This window comes from Dasypus novemcinctus, chromosome 10 (assembly GCF_030445035.2).
Source record: "Dasypus novemcinctus isolate mDasNov1 chromosome 10, mDasNov1.1.hap2, whole genome shotgun sequence".
NCBI classification, from domain to species: domain Eukaryota; kingdom Metazoa; phylum Chordata; class Mammalia; order Cingulata; family Dasypodidae; genus Dasypus; species Dasypus novemcinctus.
The window spans coordinates 69,896,994-69,906,371 of NC_080682.1; the positions used below are offsets into that span (position 1 = coordinate 69,896,994).

General features: G+C 38.8%; 1 non-coding gene across 1 annotated transcript; it reads left to right on the forward strand.

Moving 5' to 3' along the window:
- Window positions 1-8,070: 8,070 nt before the first annotated feature.
- On the forward strand, window positions 8,071-8,188 carry LOC111762181 (U5 spliceosomal RNA). Its single transcript, XR_002795363.1, has one exon. It is a non-coding gene; the product is annotated as a U5 spliceosomal RNA (small nuclear RNA).
- Window positions 8,189-9,378: the final 1,190 nt, after the last annotated feature.

The following is a 9,378-nucleotide window of genomic DNA, read 5'->3' on the forward strand; positions in this document are numbered from 1 at the left end:
GGGAGAAAACAGAGACAATGAGAGGTTCAGCAGTTTATTCAGTTATGCATGTAATAGAGTCAGCTGGGCTCAGATTCCAGGTAGCGTGAGCACCGATGTTCCTGGTCTTAACCACAGCTCTACGCCATGGTGCCAGAAAAAGAGCACAGGTCAAATCCTGGGAGAAAAGCGACAACTGGAAAAGGCAACTGAGGTCAAGTTTTGTTTGGGGGTTCTGCTGAAATTTGTGCCTGCAAACAAGGACTTTTGGGTTCCCTGGAGAAGTATTATATTCTGTAGACAGATTGTGGAAATTCCAGCAGTCTGAAAAGTAAGGAAACAATTCATTATCAAGACACACCCTTTTCAGAGCTTTTTTAAAAAATCTGTGAGATTATTTTAGCCCGGCAGGCAATTTGATCCCCTCTCCCAGGCCTTAGAGATGTACGTGAAACTGAAAGGGCTTTGGGTGAAGAGGTCACTTGAGTGTCATTACAGTAAGCTTTGTTAGGTTGGTGTTTTGTGCAGCTTTAGAAGGGAATAGATGGAAAAATATTGTGTGCGATCCGACCAAAATCTGTTAGCTGGTGAACCTTTTGAAATGCCTATGTAGTTTAGCCCAAGGTCACTGTTTTGAAATAGCAGATGAGAAATGAGAAATATTGACAGGCTTGAGTGAATCCTTGAGAGTTCTAATAGTGGCAGAAAATATTTTAAAAGTTACCATGCACATTACCCATATATTTACCTTTTATGTTTTAGTGTGCTAGAATGTCACAAAGCGTGCTCAAAAATAATGTCATAGGAATAGATATATACCATTTGCTGCAAATTCTAATTTATCTGCAAGTACCTTTAAAAATCTAGGGACACACAGAAGGCAGTGAACTTAATATTGAAATCTAAAATCTTTTCTTGATATAGGAGACATATAAAGGAGAAAAACGATAAATTTGGGGGACAAATGAAGGTATTGTAAAATTAGTATAAATATCTATTTTTTATTTAGATCTTTTTCATACCTATCAGTTACAATGGAAATTGAATGCAGTGCAGTGATTTCAGGTGTTATGAAAATAAAAGAAACTGAAATGATTTGAAAGACATGTCTGACAGTTGCTTAGAAAGAGGATTTCTTTAAAATCCTCCAAAAGTTGAAGTGCCCTTCAGAGAATCCTTAGCTACAGAGAGCTTTCTAACTTGAACAACTTAAATGCATCAAAGCATTCCCAAAAGTTATTTTTCTATATCCCTGGTGTTATGGCTAGCCAGTAGTTACTTTCTTTTAAAAGGTTAATGACTGAATTGTTTTCAGATTCCTCTGCACATCAAATTGAATTTTCAAATAATGAAATTTAATTGAACATAGGTTCAAAATTAATCTTTTAGGACCCAGAACAAAAGTAGCAAAGGCAAATGGATTGTGCTACCTTAAGTAAATCAAGAGCCCCTACTGAATTTGCTTCCACATCAACAAAATGCGTCTTCAGCCATGCCTGCCCCAGAGGATTTTTTCATATTATAAGTGTGTTTTGAGCATTCAATATATGACAGATAAGACTCTATATACAAAGGATACACTGATAAATAAGACAAACAAAATTCCCTGCATCATGATGTACATTCCAGTGGAAAAATGAGAAACTACAAAATTTTAAAAAAATGAATGCATAAGGATATCACACAATAAGAAGAAAAATAAAACAGGGCAAAAGAATGGAGTCATGGGGTGATCTGAGGTCTTCAGAGAAATTACTTATAAGCAGGATCCTCAATAAATTGAATATCAAATGTGATTATAGATAAAACATCTGAAAATTATAAAATATTTTATATGCACAGGTGATAAAACCATGCTATAGCTATTTAAACTGAGAAACCTTGAAAGCGAAAGAGGATTGACTTGCAATTCAACCTTTAGCTAAGCTAACTATGATAGACTGACACGAAACTACATTTCAGCTCAAAATATAACCACTGGAAAAGAAAGAAAACAAAACAGAGTTGTCACGGCTAAGAGATTTAAAATGAAGTCAGGAGGACATTCAGGAAGTTCCTCTTATGCGAATATCAGCCAATATTGAAGAGAAACCCTGCAGGTTTTCTGTGTTCTTTTGCCTGGTGCAGATAATTGAAATCCACACTAGAGTTTTGATCACACAAAATCAAGAGAATATGAAGCCAGCAGAGGTTATGTAACAAAGCCTCAAATTTGCCTCCCTAAGCAAAGGAGGCTAGGGTTTTTATTGGAATTAGAATTAGACAAAGAGAGGTGGACACAGGGATGCTATTGTCTGAATCCACCTGCTAACTAGAGTCTGCAAAGTGGACATCAGAGGCGGGGAAGGGGAGTGAGATCATGACTGTTCCTTAGAGTATCCTTAGACAGGCTTCTCAGTCCTGTGTATGTATTATTAGGTTTTAGATAAGGAGGGGAAGAAAAACCAGGACCTTGTTAGGGAGGGAAAAACAGGAACTTGCTAGGGATTGGAAAACAGGAATTTGCTTGTGACTAAAGACAGTTTTCATTAGTAAGAAACAATACACTGCTACATCCTATGAATCATGGGAGTGGGATTACAAGGTAAAAACTAAAATATCACTCACTAGCTCAATCTAAAAATTTACGCTGTAGTGTAACAGATATCATATAACTACTTTTGGTCTCTTTCAATATCGCCAACTGCCAGTGTAGGCATAGCCTCAAGCAAGAATATTTCTCAAAACCCTGAGGCTATCTGGAATACCATAAATAAACCACAAGAAAAAGAAATTAGTAAACTATTTAACTTGAGGGTCATTTAGAAAATCCCAAATATTCACCAATTACAAACAATATATGTAATCTTAGTTTCCTTTTAAAAACCCTTACTTGGAAGCCCCGGTGTTATAGGAACACACGGGATCCCCTAGGTTCTCGGCTATCTCGCAGAAAAGAATTTAAGAACATGCCAGTTTAATTAGACTAGTATAAAAAGAGTTTATTGAGAAATGAGAGGAAAGAGGAAAGTACACCCCCAAAGCTTGAATGCGGGTGACCTCCAGGCAAAGAGTCACGCCTGGGCCAGAGGATTGCCTCTATTAAGGCTGTTCTTCCTCTCTCCTCTTTCCTAATGCCAGCGAGGGGCCCCAGGGGTTTGTTGTTCTGACCGATTACCTTTTTTTTTCTTTTTTTTGTTGTTGTTGTTTTTTTTTTGAAGATACACAGATCACAAAAAATGTTACCTTAAAAAGTATAAGGGAAGCAGCTGTGACTCAATCAGATGAGCTCCTGTCTACCATATGGGAGGCCCTTGGTCCGTGTCCCAGGGTCTCCTTGTGAAGGCAGTCTCACCCGCACATTGCAGAGCACCGCCCAGCCCTCAGGCACTGCGGAGAGCTGACTCAGCAAGAGGTGACCCAACAAAAGAAGGGAGACAAGCAAGAGCACAGGAGAGCCAGCAGCAAATGGACAAAGAGAGCAGACAGCAAGCAAGCCTCAAGGGGGGAGGGGAAAATAAATAAATACAGACACAGAAGAACATACATCGAAACAGACACAGAGAGCAGACAGCACGCAAAAAGTCACAAGGGGAGGGATAAAAAAAATAAGAGGTTCCCACATATCCACCCACCCACACCCACTCCTCCCACATCAGCAACCTCTTTCATCATTGCAGCACATCCATTGCATTTGATGAATACATCTTGGAGCACTGCTGCAGTGCATGGATTATAGTTCACATTGTAGTTTACATTCTTCCCCAGTACATTCAGTGGGTTATGGCAGGATATATAATGTCCAGCATCTGTCCCTGCAATATCATTTAGGACAACTCCAAATCCCGAAAATGCCCCCACATCACATCTCTTCTTCTGTCTCCCTGCCCTCAGCAACTATTTGATCCTCACCTGTTACCTCTTAGGGAACTAATGGGGAAGGCTTTCTGTTTGGAGTTATCCAGACCAATGGGGAGATCTGTCTGGAGTTATCTGGGGTTTCCTCTTGAGCCCGGGAGCTCCAAACAGGACCTTGTGACCAGGGTCTCGACAGGGTCTTTCTGGCTTTGTTCTTAGTAGCAGCCTTTTCTCAGGGGGTCTCAAGACCATGTTCTCTGCCGGGTCCCAGCTGTGATAAGATGTCTTCCTTCTTTCCCTTTACTAATCTGCTTCACCAGGATGGGATACAATTTGAGTTGCTACTTGAATCTGTGCTCCCAGAATTGCAGTTCTAAGACCCCCAATAAACACCTTTGTTGCCTTGCAGCACAGTTTGTTATTTCTCAGTTGACATGATCAAATTAAAAGTAAGCTTGAAGACTTGTAAGAACATTGTTCTCTAGGTTCCAAAAATTTCAGAGACTGTGAACCAAGATACATTGTCTCCAACATACTCTCCACCAAGCAAGAAAGTGAAGTTACTCTAAGAGGAATGGAGGAAAGTTGTTATCCCAAAGGCCAGCCCTGACAGCTTGAGGCTGTGCATCCAAGAGGGAAAAGGGAATGTCATTATTAGAGATTTCTGCCTTGGGTATGGAAATGAGGAGGGCTGTTAGTGCTTTATTTGCTCTCTTTACTTTCTAAAATTATGTAATAGCCTGCACTTCATTTCAAGAAACTAAAAAACCTTGAGCCTTTTTCTCCCAAATTCCAAAAATTTTATTAAATAGTTGTTTATTGTGAAAAACTACATTTCTGTCTCTTCTAGTCAACAGTTTTTCATGAAAGAAAATATACCCTCCTCTCTACCCAGCTTTTTATCAACCCAATAAAGCCTCTGAGGCAGTCTAGTTTAGGGAATGAGAAGAGGCATCTAAAATCTGGCAGAAAAGTATGGCCGTAAAACACGTGGCCATGGAAGCCCGCCTGTAAAACATGCTGAGGGAAAGACCCCACCAGAAGGCTGCTGGAAGAACTCCATGGGAATCCAATCATGAGAACCCCAGTTGGAATGAGATTTCATCCGGGGTCAAAGAAAATCCAGATACCCTCAAGGGACCTCATCACTGGGCCCCTGAGGGACTGACCGATGGGGTAATCAATCAAAACAGCAAACAGCTGGGACTTCTCCCCCCAAACATTATCAAGGGGAAGAATAATCAATGGCTTAAAAAGTAACCACACAAGCAAAATCTCTCTGTCTCTCTCTGCCTGGAGTAGCCTGCAACTACACCTGGGGACCCATAATCTATTATTTTCTCCCTTTTCTATTCTCTTCTCCCTTTTCCTTAATAAACTACTGGCCTAACTAAATTGGCATAGTCTTAGATTTTTTCATGTAATATAGCCAAGAATCTAGTGGAATCCAGCTGCACCTCTTTTGGGACAGGAATAGATAGTGGCATCATCTTAATGGGACCAAATGATGCCCTACCAGGTTACTGTTCATCAAGCAGTTTGAAGCAGGCTAATAAGATAGGGAATTAATAGACGGATCTGGAACCTAGCAAGAGAGTCTATGTGGATGTCAGTAACCCCCAAAATGGCTGCTGGAGGACCCCCACCTCTGGAATACTGCTATCCAGAACAAAGGCTTTTTCCTGGGAACAAGGAAAAGTCCCGGATATTCTCTAGGAACTTTATCATTAGATCCTCACTAAGGGATTGATGGGTGGGGTAATCAATCAAAAAAGCAAACAGCTGAAACCCCCTCACCTTCCATTAGCAAAGGGGCAGAATAATTAACAGTTTAAAACCCAGGCATAAACTGGAGCACAGGCTCTTTTCCCCTTGCTCTTTTTGCCTCTGGACCTGTCCTGCCCTCTGTATGCCGCTGTCGCTATTTTTCCTCTGTCATGTGGCCACGCAAGTAAACCTGATGATTTAAATCTATAATGGGGCCATGTGGCCACGCAAGTAAACCTGATGATTTAAAATCTATAATGGGGAATTGTATCTTGTAAATCAGCCCTCTTTATCCCTTTCACCTCTTTCCTCTCTACCTGGGACCCTTGCTTTGTTGTTTTCTGTTATTTTCCTCCCATTTCTCTTCCCTCCCTACCTGAATAAATTAATGGCCTAACTCATCTGGCAGGCTTTTGAAATTCATTTCTATTGCATAGCCAAGAACCTAGGTAAAATCCAGTAACAAGTTTGCTGATGGATCTACTGTTATTCATTTTTTTAATTTGTTTTTGTTTTTACTTTTTTTCTTCTCACTGGACTTGATAAATGAAAATATGCTTCCCTCATAATATTTTAATATTTAATACAATCCCTCAATGAATATTTTAAAAAGTAGCAACTAAAGAGCAACTTTCATAATTGTTATAATTGTTGAATTTACTCAACTGCTGATATAAGCACAAGTTCAAGCATTTATTTGTCAGAAAAATACAGTGTTGGGCAAATATAATTAAAAACAAAATCTTCTCCCAAAACAGAAAACCTCCACAAAGGTAGAACAGAAAGAAAAACAATATTGAATATGCATTAAACCATAATGTGATGCATCACAGACCATCCACAAAGAAATCACAGACAGAAGGAGAGCTCAACCTTTTGTGTGTGTGTGTTTAAGACGCTATGACCCACATTTTGGAGGTAGGTTTATAATTTGGAGTCAACAGCCCTCTGGAAGTTAATTTTTCTCTGGAAACTAGGAGATATGTGCAATATATTCCTTGATTACATTATAAAGAAAAGAATTCGTTCCTTGAGGAGACTTTCTTGTGGTGAAATTTGCAAGAGACTTACTTGTTCAACCTTTTACATGGTACATTTAAATTTACATATAACTTAAAAGGAAAAAAAAAACCCCACACAATTACAGGTTTTCTGAAGTAAATACAAAGAGAGATGGAAGGAAGTAGGAATTCTCTACCCTTATTGTTCAAGACGGGTGTCCCAAATTTCACGGGGCTAAGGAAGCAATGCCCCTAGTATACCAAATCCCTGCCACTCTGTTCTTCCATCCTGCTTTATATGATGAGGTATCCTGTTTTGATGTTACTTATATTTCTACTCTTCTGCCTAAGTATTTTGTCCTTCTTCTGGAGAGTGCTCCCAATTGTCATAACTCTGTCTTGGGTGTGGGGTCCTCTACTCCAAGTGGATGTTGGTCACTCTCTCACAGGCAGGGACTATATTCACTGCAATTGCCTCTCAAAGTTTTGCACATGTTTTCCTTCAGGTTGCCCCTGTTCTCTTTACTGCTTTGTCCTAAGTTTAAGCACAATTACTTTAATTACATATAATAATAGTCGAGAAGAGATAGTGAATTTTTATGAAACTTTACCACAGATGTAGACATAATTGAAGTACAGTGTTCAAGTGTCAGAGAAAAATCTTCTCTGGACATATCACACAGGCAAGGATGAGTTCATTATGGAAATTGTGAAAAATATGCAAAGGTATAAAAAATATCCATAATGGCACAATATTAGAGTATTTTTCTCCTTTTTTCTAAATGTATAAAGTGATTTTAAAATTCCAAAATGTAATTATTTACCAGATACAATTTTTACAAACATAAAATAATGAGTTTGGAATGTTCAATGTTGAGTAATTATAATAGTTGGCATTTCTTGAGTACCTAATAATTTTTCAGATGAAATGCTAGGTATATTGATAACTCTCATTTAATCCTCCAAATAATCCCATGAAACAATTCACTAGCAGAATTTTGATGATGATCAACCTGAGACTTAGAGAGACAGAAGGTTGTTGAGATTCAAACATGATAATTTGTGGATGTGGGACTCAGATTCCAATTTGTCCAACTCTAAATCCTATGCCCTTACTCATTATAAAATAATAGTCAAGATATCAAAAGTGCTTGCTTCAAAGGGATTTAATTTTTAAGAACTTATTAAGTGCTTACTTCTAGGTACATAGTATGTATTCAATCATTTTTTCCAATCATAGTATGTATTCAATCATTATTCCTATAGATTAAGAAAATGGTATACAGAGTGTAAATAGTTTTCTCAAGATGGCATTTCTGTTATGTGAAAGAACTAGGATTTAACACTAGGCAATCTGCATCTAAATCCTGTGTACAAATCACTGTTTAAACACATTAGCCACTTGAAAACCACTACTATGCATAAAGATTTTCAATGTTGAGAGGGACGGAGGACCAAAGAGAAGATACTTAGAATTCAGTTTTTAATAATTTAGTTTCTCTTCAGATCATATAAATCTTTCACTTTTTACTAAAGATTTCTGTGGAGAGAAACAAGTTTGAGCTTTTAGACAACTTTTGAGGACATTCTTTAGCAAGATTATAAGGATTAGAGGATTCTACCATGTATATTTTTAAATGAAATTTGAAATGCTAGAATTATTATGAAATATGAGCTAATAGATTCACGTTACTAAGTTAGAGGATATGATATGAATTCTTCATAAATAAAGTGTTTTTCTTTATTTTACAGTGATTTTAAGCAATTCTACCCAGGTCATTTTTTTTGGGTGGGGAGGCATTTTTTTATTAGAGAAGTTTTGGGTTTATGGAAGAATCATGGATAGAATACAGGATTACCATATACTGTCAAAGTTTTCCATGAAAGCTTTGTAGAACCTGTGGCATCTACACTGTTTTCTCCTACAGGAATGGTGATGGGAGTCCTGGTTATGTAGCATGGTCTGTAAAGATCAGGTTGTCTGTGGTGGCTGAAATAAGTGGGACTACAGGTAGGATGTAATTGGCTCTGATGGAATCAGATAGATCAATAATGCATTATAATTATAGCCTCTATCTTTTTTTAAAGTATTTTTTATCATTTTTTAAAAAAAGATAAATAGATCACATAAAATGTTACATTAAAAAACATAAGAGTTTCCCACATACCCCATTCCCCACCCCACCCCTGCTCCCACATCAACATTCCCTTTCATCAGTAAGGCACACTTACTGCATTTGGTGAATGCACCCTGGAGCATTGCCACACCACATGGACCATAGTTTACATTGTAGTTCACACTCTCCTCCAGTCCATCCAGTGGGTTATGGCAGGATATACAATGTCCTGGCATGTGTCCCTGCAATATCATTCAGGACAATTCCAAGTCCAGAAAATGCCCCATATCACAACTCTTCCTCCCGCTCCCTGCCTTCAGCAACTCCCATGGTCACAGTCTCCATATCAGTGATATGTTTCTTCCACTGCTAGAGTCACAACAGTTTTATAGTAGAATACCAGCAAGTCCACTCCAATCCTCCAACCTGTGGACCCTGGGATGGTGATGTCCACTCCACCTCTAAATTGAGAAGGGGCTTAGATCCCACATGGCTGATGGATGGGATTCTCCTGCTTGCAGTCATAGACAGTCTCAGTTCCCTGGTATGGTGGTTGTCCATTCTCACCTCCCCATCAGCTGACCTGGATAAGTCCAGCTAACTGGAGAGTACATGTTACAACTCTGCTGAGGCTCAGGATCCAGCTGGCACATGGACAGTCCAGTGATTCCAGTCTC